Source organism: Geotrypetes seraphini, chromosome 14, assembly GCF_902459505.1.
Source record: "Geotrypetes seraphini chromosome 14, aGeoSer1.1, whole genome shotgun sequence".
In the NCBI taxonomy this organism is placed as follows: domain Eukaryota; kingdom Metazoa; phylum Chordata; class Amphibia; order Gymnophiona; family Dermophiidae; genus Geotrypetes; species Geotrypetes seraphini.
Genome location: NC_047097.1, coordinates 24,382,205 through 24,392,723, shown reverse-complemented (window position 1 = coordinate 24,392,723; position 10,519 = coordinate 24,382,205). Strand labels below are relative to the sequence as shown.

Below are 10,519 nucleotides of genomic sequence, written 5' to 3'. Positions count from 1 at the left end.
TGCAAAGTGTAAACCCTATGAAACCCAAATATATGCGTAAAGGTGATGCGAGCAATGAATGTACGCAGGACATATTTCTTCTTCTCTGAGTGCAAATAATAAAAATGTAAAGCACTGCCACATGTGCGACAGGCCTATAACCTACTATAGGTGACACAGTACATAAAAATACAGGATAAACAAATAGTTCTTGGCAACAAATGTAGAGGATCATTTGAAGATCTGCAATGCTACAATAAATAGCTCGCATGATGTAGGTGTATTTTTTGGGAGAAAAGCAATCATAAATCAAGTGTTTCTAAACCATAATACAGATTTGTTAAATTATAAAAAAGAAAAATGTGAAAATCCAGATAAATTACCTAACCAACATTAACACCTAAACAAAGTAAAATCTCTTAACAATAATGTATCATAAAACATATGAAAACAATTGACAATATAAAAACAATAAAAATCTAAGGGAAGGTGTGGACTGGCTGGTAACTTGTGCAAACTCTTCCGACGGTAGATTCACAACAGTCTCTCTGCTTCTCAAATTCTCAACCGTAGGAGTGAGCATGATCAAAATTAGGAGTAAACCAAAGTTATCATCTTGACGTCTTGTGAAGCTTTAAAGGTATGTATGTGTCCTTTTGATTGGAGTCATAAAAGGTCAGAGAAATATGACTGTCCATAGATTTCGTGTATGCAGTCTGGATAGGTCCCTTGTCTGCCTGATGCAATCTGCAGTCCTCAGCTTCTACCATCTACAACATAATCAGAAGCAAAACCACATTAATACAATTTCCAAGTGACCAAAAGGCAAGGGCTTTCATCTTCCAGGGGTAATTTAAAATGGAGTCATAGTAATTCTAGGTAATACAGCTGGCACATATTGGTGTCTGATGTTCAGACTCCAATGGCATAAGGTTTATACTAAGCCAGCATTTTTTTTTATTAATTAGTAGTTCGCTCTTCCATCAAATTACCAAAATAAAATTAATATACGGGTTTTAATTTGTGCCCAATCAATGAGGAATCTATTAATTCCTGTAGTAACATAATTCAGAAATAGCTTACCTTATCTGTAGTTATCTCTGAAGGCATTCCATATCTGGAGACAGTTCATTCAGTGGCATTGTAATCACTTACCCACGTGTTTCTGTAATAAATGTAAATTCACAAATAAAAGATGTGAAATACCACAACTATTAAATTGCAAATTCATTAATATCTAAATGAGAAAATTAAACTTTCCATTTGAATGAACTACTGTCGCTGTAGAAGGTCCCTATCCTAAAGAGCTTATCTGTCAAAAGATAAGTTTAACCTAACACTCTGCTCAGTGTCAGCTCTGCTGTACAGTTGATAATTGTCAGCACGTTCTGTTGGCTTAACCAGCGTCGGCAAAAGCCTATGGAAGATTACATCCATCATATCTAATCTTGGACATACCTAGATTACATCCAAATTATCAGTATTTAAGAGTAACAAACAAAGGACCTCGGCAGAAGCCTAAGCGTCAACCGACATGATAAGATGTGCTAAGGTCAGGTAGTTAGGGAAGAAAAAGACCCTAGCTACATTGTCAAAGTGAATCTAGAAATTTAATAGTAACTCCATTTTATGAAGACAATTCACACCCCATATAGTATTCACCAGTATTTCAACCAATTTACAGAAAGATATGGGTACATAACTTCTATTGTTGTTATTTTCTAAACCAAGTCTCAAATTTATAAATATAAGAGATTATAAAGATAAGAGGTTAAAATCCTTATCCCCTCTATTTTGACCATCTCCTCCTTCGCTAAATTCTCTTCAGATCCATCCATTAGTCACACCCAAGAAAAACACACATTCATGCAGGTAGACAGTCCTTTCTCTCTCACACACAGAAGTCTCTAAATCCACTCTGTATTCATATTTCTAATGTATTTTTCTTGTAAGCATGGTATCTCTGTTGGAATAAATCTTTTTCTGCACAAAATATTCTTTCACTGTTAGCTATCATTGACACTGTTTTCACTTCCAAACAAAGACACACCAAGTACCTTCAACAAATCTTTCCTATGAACCTTCTCCTCATCTTCTGCCCGATTCCCACTAAAATATCCCTTATAATCAGGTCATAATTCATACGCACATACCTTCATGACACATCTCGCAAAACTTTCTGTTTTTTAAACGACTTCTGCTTTCACGACTTCTGCTTTCACATATGTGTACATTCTTCATAAGTGTCTTTACCCGAATAGCAGGCATTTTCCCACGTCCTGCTCTGAACGGCCAGAAGAACATCTTCTCATATCTTTCCTTCATCTTATGCTTCTGCACAATCACAATCGAACAATTTATAACTCCTGTAGGGTGAACACATCTAGCTGTTCATATCTTTCTTTAACTTTACAGGGTCTAATCCCTCATTCTCTTACTGTACAAATCAACCTCACTTAACATTAAACTCTGTTTCCTATAAAGTCATACAAATTTTGTTCTTATCATATTAGGACCTTAATTTCCCAGTATTCAATCTATTGCCTCTTTCTCTCTCCTTAAACTACATGGTCTATTCTTTTCTACAACTTGCCTGCATTCTCCCATTAAAAAATTCACATCATGCACAAATCAACTTCCCTTTCCTTTCTGTGCTATTTTTTGTATTATTCTCCATTCTGTTCCCCTCTTCCACCTCTGCTAATCCACAGAAGTAAAATAAAACTAAATCATATAACGCTTATTTAATTCTTTTTCCAAATGCCCTCCACACGAAAGACTTCTCAGGAAACTACAAAGCCATGGCATAGAGGGAGATATACAAAGATGGATAGGCAAATGGCTGGAAAACCGAAAGCAGAGAGTGGGCATAAATGGGAAGTTCTCCGACTGGGAGAAAGTGACTAGTGGTGTACCCCAGGGCTCGGTACTTGGGCCGATCCTTTTTAATATTTATATCAATGACCTGGAGGAAGGAATATCCAGTGAGATCATCAAGTTTGCAGACGATACAAAACTATGCCGGGCAATCAGATCGCAGGAGGATAGAGAGAAACTCCAGAGCGACTTGTGTCGGTTAGAAACATGGGCGGAGAAATGGCAGATGAAGTTCAATGTGGAGAAATGCAAGGTAATGCATTTAGGCAATAAAAATAAGGAATACGAGTATACAATGTCAGGTGCAACTCTGGGGAAGAGTGAACAAGAAAGGGACCTGGGTGTACTGATAGATAGGACCCTGAAGCCGTCGGCACAATGCGCGGCAGCGGCAAAGAAGGCAAATAGAATGTTGGGCATGATAAAGAAAGGAATCTCGAGTAGATCGGAGGAAAGTTATAATGCCGCTTTATAGGGCAATGGTCAGACCACACTTGGAATACTGCGTCCAACATTGGTCTCCCTACCTAAAGAAGGATATAAAACTACTGGAGAGGGTGCAGAGACGAGCAACAAAACTGGTGAAGGGTATGGAGAGACTGGAATATGAGGATAGACTTATAACACTAGGATTGTTCTCCCTTGAGAAAAGGAGAATGCGTGGGGATATGATCGAGACCTTCAAAATACTGAAAGGAATCGACAAAATAGAGCAGAGAAGATTATTTACACTGTCCAATTTGACACGGACTAGAGGACATGGAATGAAGCTAAGGGGGGACAGGTTCAGGACTAATGTCAGGAAGTTCTGCTTCACTCAGAGAGTGGTTGACACCTGGAATGCCCTCCCAGAGGAGATTATTGCGGAATCGACCGTCCTAGGCTTCAAGAGCAAACTAGATGCATATCTCCTTAAGAGAGGCATATAAAGATATGGTGGACTATAAATTACGCCAGGTGTACACCTGGCGGGGCCTCCGCGTGTGCGGATCGCCGGACTTGATGGACCGAAGGTCTGATCCGGAGATGGCAGTTCTTATGTTCTTATGTTCTTATTATTTATCAATATATCAATTTTTTTTCTCTATTAGGGGTTTGTATTTTCCTTCTCACTGAAAGCAAGATAAAGGCACTGCTCATTAAATAAATGCAAAAATCAGAAACAAATTTAAAATTAGTAATGGCAACTCCTTTTCTAAAAACCTACGATGCTGAATCAATCTTAAAATCTACCTGTGTTATCTAATTAGGGTAACTATTTGCATATAACAAACAAAAGTTCTGTTTAACATTACATAGTAACTATGACATTTATCCATCTGGGAGGGAGGGGAGGGACATTTCAAAACAGAAAATCCTTATGTACAGTGGTGGATTGGAAAAGTTTGCTAAGGGGAAAGAAAGAAACAGATCTACTAGTGCCCTGCCCAGCTGGTCCGTGTCATTAAGGAAACCAAAGCAGCCAGTCAACATTGCAAAACCTTCCAGAGGCGATACAGCAATGGTAAAATTAAAAATCATCGGTTACCGGTAGCTACTGTTGGCTTTTGTTCTTTGCTCTGTATTGCACTTCTCACATCCCTCTTCCTCACAAGCCAGTAGACATCGTCTCCATAATCTTCTGAAAGGAGTGGGAGAAGTCCTCCTTCCCCTATTTCTCTGCTCATCATTCTGTAACAGGTTATCCAAGGGGTTCACCCATGCCAGTCTTCGAATTAAGGTGTAATTCCGAGGGTTGGCCACAAGGCTTGTTGCCTCTTGCACAGGCCTTGGACAAGTCAATACTCAAGTTTTTACAGCAAATAGTAGTAGCGGGGGATCAGTCCAGTCAGACTGTCCTACATCTAAATGTAGGTTAATCACTTCCACAGAGCTATTGCTCCCAGTGGGAGGAGTCAGGCTTCCTCCAGGAACCAGGTTCAGAGGGTACACTCCGAGTTGTTATTTTCACCAATGAAGTGAACAAACTTTCATTAAAGTGCAGTGTAAGGCCTAGCTTTTAACACCCAAGGGGGAAGGGGAACTTCAGATCCCTTTGCCTCCGCATGTCTCTGGCTCCCGCCTGCTGGATTGATGTGCTGCAGTCCCAAAGCTGTGCGTTTCAAATCATCATGCAAGAAATGACAGCACAGCTCTCGTCAATTTGATACACACAAAATTTGGCAGGAAGTGTGTGTGTGTATAAAAAACCCAAACCCATACGATTCAGAGAATGCAGGTTGAGGGGAAGGTATTGCCTAGTCTTTGGTCAATAGATAGGATCTCTTAAAAGGACTTCCCTCCATGTTGTACGTTGGCACTTTTAAAAGAGAAAAGGAGCTAAGTTATAAACACCCTGGTGCCGCTTCCATCCAAGCAGTACTACTAAATCTACATGCTGTTCTCGAGAAGTTAAAACTTGATTTAAAAAAAGTGACATTAAAGAAAATTATAATCCAAAATGTGTGTTCTAAACAGAACACAATAAAGAGGTATTCCACTGAGTAGGAGGTTTAAATATGAATGGTCAGAACCGTAGCTAGCAGGCTTTGGCCTGGATGTTCTTAAGTGGACAGACACATTTTTCTTCTCACTGTTGATCTTCAGAAAGCATCCACTCCATCTTAGCCTTCCACGCCACGTTTCCTGCAGAGCTCCGAACATCCCACACTGGGGGGAGTCTATTTCCTCACACGTGAAAAAAAGAACGCAGCTCAGTCTTCCTTAGCTAGGTTGACCCTGCAATATCTGAAAATGTGACCAGTGCAAATTTAGATAGAACAGAAGAAATGGGTTTTTCCACTGGGGAGGGAGGGGGGCCGAGAGAAGCGCTCACTTTTCCAGTAATGTCCTGGTTGGGCGGATTTGGGTTAGGGGGAATAAGGGAAGCAGGAGCCTGGCCAGGAATCCACAGAAGCAGTTTTTCTTAGCCCATTCTGGATTCGGTTCTCCAGTCTCCTAATTATCAGGTCTGCTTCAAAGCTTGTGTGCCAAAATAAAAAAAACAGTAGCGATAAACAACATTTGAAATAAAACACAACATGAAAAAACAAATTTCCATTTGGATTTCTAATGATGGCACAGGATGGGGTTTTGGGGTAACGAGGGCAGGAAGTAACTGACAGACTTGGAGACTAAGGCCAGGATTCACTAAGCAAACCGATCGTGTACCGATCGGTTTGCGAGCCCTTAGCGAGCAGATTTCCTTCCGGCCCGATTGACTAAAGTGTTTAGTGATCCCCTCCCGATCCATGCATGCAAATTTGGGAGGGCAGCGAATCACTAAACACTTTAGCTAACACCGATTGGGCTTGCCCATCAGGAAAGAAGCGACTGCTGAAGTCAAGTCGCTTCTAACCTGGCCGACTCTCCTGCCCTTTAAAACCATGGGCTCGCAATGCTTTTTAGCAGAGCAAGCCCATGGTTTTAAGTCCAACGCTGCCCACCCGGTCCTTGCATATAGGGCCGGCCGGGTCCACGCCTCCCTGTACTCTTTAAAATTATGGCAGGAGGATTCCCGCATATCTACAACTACTAACCCCCCTCCCAACAAATACCCCTACCCCTCCTCCCTCCCCAACCCCCAAAAAAATTTGCCCCGCAGCCGCGTCGAAAATAATTATGGCAGGAGGGTTCCCACTCCCTCCTGCCATCGGTCCCACCCAAAAACTACGGTAACGGCAGGAGGGATGCCAATTCCCTGATGCCATCCCCCTCGGATGCCCCCTCCCCATCCCCGGTCCCTTCCCCACCCCTCCCCATACCTTTAACGGAGCAGGAGGGGTGCTCAATCCCTCCTACTCCAATGCTTCCCGCGATGAGTCTGAGGCCTTAGGCCACACCCCGGTGCATTATGTGATGCATGGGGTGGAGCCTAAGGCCCTGATTGGCTGAGGCGCCTCGGGCAGGAGAGCAACTCATCATCCGAAGAGTGTAGGGAGTCCTCGTCCTCCTCCCCCGTCATGTGGTTCACAATGTGAATGTTGACAAATACCCTAGGACCTTCGTATGGATTCTGCCCTTTCAGGAACCTGATCTAAGGGAAGAAAAGACAGGGAGACATGAGTTAATGTGAATCAATGTTGTATGTAAACCGTGTGAAATGCATGCACTAAGTGAAAAGGCTTCCGAGCTTGTTTAAAGATGAAAAGTGATGGAAACTTAGAACCAAAAAGCACAGTTACTTACCATCGACAGGTGTTATCCAGGGACAGCAGGCAGATATTCTCACGTATGGGTGACTTCACCGATGGAGCCCCAGTATGGACCACTTTAAAAGTGCATCGCCACTTTAAGTCTTTAGAAAGTTCACGATAGCCCAAACTGCGCATGCGCGAGTGCCTTCCCGCCCGAAGTAGGGCGCGCGGTCCCTCAGTTTCTTAGTTTCCGCGGAGCTAAGATGCGTTTTTTGAACGGCCGTTGAAATCTTTTTTCCACTGTCTTCCCGCTCACGCGGATCTCTGACTTTTTAGTCAGTTTTTGTTTCATTTCGTTTGTTTATTCTTTTTTCTAAAAAAGAATAGTAGTAAAAAATTTTAATTTTTTCTCTTTCGTGGGTTCGGCCCAGCGGGGCCTGTTCCATCTCCACAGCCTCGGATTTTGATTTCGCCAAGGCCATGTTCCCTTCAATGTCCCATCCGCAAACAAGTTTTAAAAAGTGCGGACGCTGTGGTCGCCCCATTTCTATCACTGATCCGCACCGCTGGAGTCTCCAGTGCTTGGGGCCTGAGCACCGCTCAGAGACTTGTTCCCGCTGTGCGTCGCTTCAGAAGAGGACACTTAAGTATCGCCTCATCCAGCAGCGACTCCTTTTCGGCGCCGGCATGGAAGAAGAATTGACATTAGTCTCAGTGCCAACGGCGCAGTCTAAGTCGACACCGCAACTATCGACTTCGGGAGAGCCATCATTGGTGTTGCATGCAATGGGTAAGCAGCGAAGAAGTCTCAGATTCTAGATTGTAGCACAAACAAAAATGTTTTTGATACAAATTCCACACTTCAAAATAGCAAATTATGTCCAAAGTGGAATGCAAAGTTAAGACTATATATTCAGTTCTTGAAGAAAGATAATTTCTTCTAAATTGGTTGCCTTATACTTTAAGTCACCACTTCTTTTCAAAGAGGAAGGAGAAAAGACCTGACAGGTTTTTTATTCCATACAAATCAGCTGAATAAAACCATATTATAATCATTGGTCTTCCTCCTCCTCCTATACTTTTCTAATGTGCAAAATACAGCAATCCCTAAAATTACTTTATTAAATATATTTGATATATGTGATCCTTGAAAGATGTGGTGACTTAATATTAAAAGTATAAGGCAACCAATTTAGAAGCAATTATCTTTCTTCAACAACTGAATATATAGTCTTAATTTTACATTCCACTTTGAACATAATTTACTCAGATTATGAGATTTGGAGGTGAAGCTGGGAGAAGTATGTTTGGCTGCAGTCTGGACGCCAAGTAACCACCTTCTAGCTCGAAACAAACCAAATAGCTGTTGGGCCCAAATGAATCAAAAAGCCATTTATTTGTTTGGAAACTCTTTACGGTCTACTTTTTTCCCTTTGTTGGAAGACACAGCAACTTCAAATCATGACAGCTAGGAAATATTTCACCATATTAATAAACATTGATCTGATGTCATCCTATTGAGAAATAGATTGTATTCCCCAGGCAGAACAAATAGAGTTTATTAGTTTTAGTAAATAATTATCAGGACTCTTAAGTACAATATAGAATACAGTATAGTTGACTGATGACCAAATATAAGAACATACTGTTCTTTACAACCTCTTTTAATTATAAACCCATAGAACCCCAATCAACATGTAAGTACTAAAGTATTCAAGTACTCACTAACCATAGAACTCCAATTAATACGTAAGTTTCCCTCTTAGATTATTGTTTGTATTTAGACCCATTGTATGGTATTGTACTTAGACTCATTGTATTGTATTGTATTTAGACTCATTGTATTGTATTGTATTTAGACTCATGGTACGGTATTGTAAGTTGATTTATTGTACTGTATTAAGACCTTTTGTTATTCGCTGAATGTCCAGCCTTCTTACAATGTAAACCGCCTAGAAGTCGCCTGACTATGGCGGTATAGAAAAATAAAGTTATTATTATTATTATTATTATAAACTATAAACAGAAACAGCCCAACCTACCTGAACAACCGCCTCATCTAATCTACCTCAACCAGACATAGAAAAACACACACCCCATTCACTCACCCTCCAATCAAAGAAATTAAACGGAAATAACTATACGATGGCCTCCTGACCAGTCAAGCAGCAAAACTAGATACCCAAATCTCCAATCTACTGATAACAATCACAGACTACAAGATGTTCAGAAAAGAAATAAAGACTATACTCTTCAAAGAAATCTCTGAAAAAGTCTTAACACCACAAATACCTTCCTCTTCCGAACTCACCGATACAACCTGATCTACTCTTTACCTTCACTAGAAACGACCAATTATCTTCTTTTTTAACCCACCTTTATAACTCTTTTGTAATCTGCCTTGAACCGCAAGGTAATGGCGGAATAGAAATCTCTAATGTAATGTAATATTGATTTATAATTTGCTTTAAAATCTTGTCATGAACCCCTGACAAAATCAAGATTGAAATGTTTCTAGCTTGCTGAAAACAAATATTGTCAACTCTCAGTAACTTTGACAATGGTTCACCATTGACTCGTTATAGAAATCTGAATTTTATTGCCCAACTGTTTTTGAAATGGGATGTTTCAGCATGGCTGAGATGAAACGGCTGTGATGAATTGTCCCATTGAAGGGAGGCTGGGCATCAGTCAGTACAGACAGAGATGCCCCAGCCCCTTCCCTGGCACCTGCCACGAGCAGCTGAAAGCTCCGGCCAGGCCTCCCTGCCAGCCACCGCCACCCAGTTGTATATGTGATACGTAGCTGAAGGACACAATGCAGCAGCTCTGGTGGCAGCTTTTACCCCCAGAGTCCGGGCTTCCCACCAGCCACCACCGCCCGCTTCTTGGCTTTGACCTGCAACCTGCTGCTCTGGGGCCGACTCTCACGCAGGTCACTGGAGGACTTGCTTGGAAGTCTAATTCTTGGGGAGTTGTGGGAAGCATTGGAGTATAATTTGGGGGGGTATCATCACAGCCAGTTTATTGCACTAAAATGGCCACAATGAATTGGCCGCAAAGAATCGACCTAGACCCAATGTTTTAACTTGATCATGTTAATTTCTATTTATCTTAATGGGTGTTTCTTATTCTGCATTCCTCACAGGCCACCCCAGAAAGAAGCCACAGTCAAGAATACAATTTCAGATGCCTGGAACTGATGCTGGGCTTTCATCAAGAAATCTACCCGTCTTCTCATTTCTCAAGATCGATATTGTCCTCTCTTTTAAGAACGAGTTAATGACCCAAATGTCCAACTTGACCCAGTTTCAATGTAGCTTCTATGTTTGTGATTCAAGTCCTAAGTACCTTCCAGGGTTTTCTAGCACATAACAGTCTGGAAGAGCACAGTTGGGGAATTCGATAAATGGCACCCCAAGTTAGACACTTGGGATACAAGATACAAGATGGTGTCCAATTAAGACGTAGGCTATGCTGCCTCCTTCGTTCTGTCTTGTTTTTGGTTTAATTTGCATCATCTGGCTTTTTGTTTGGTTCTTTTTTTT

The 10,519-nt window shown here is 41.3% G+C and overlaps 1 long non-coding RNA gene across 1 annotated transcript; it reads right to left on the bottom strand.

Moving 5' to 3' along the window:
• Positions 1-488: 488 nt before the first annotated feature.
• LOC117348103 lies at positions 489-2,747 on the bottom strand. Its single transcript, XR_004536916.1, has 3 exons — positions 2,133-2,747; positions 1,063-1,144; positions 489-749 (listed from the first exon to the last, which is right to left on the bottom strand). It is a non-coding gene; the product is annotated as an uncharacterized LOC117348103 (long non-coding RNA).
• Between the last annotated feature and the right edge of the window lie 7,772 nt (positions 2,748-10,519).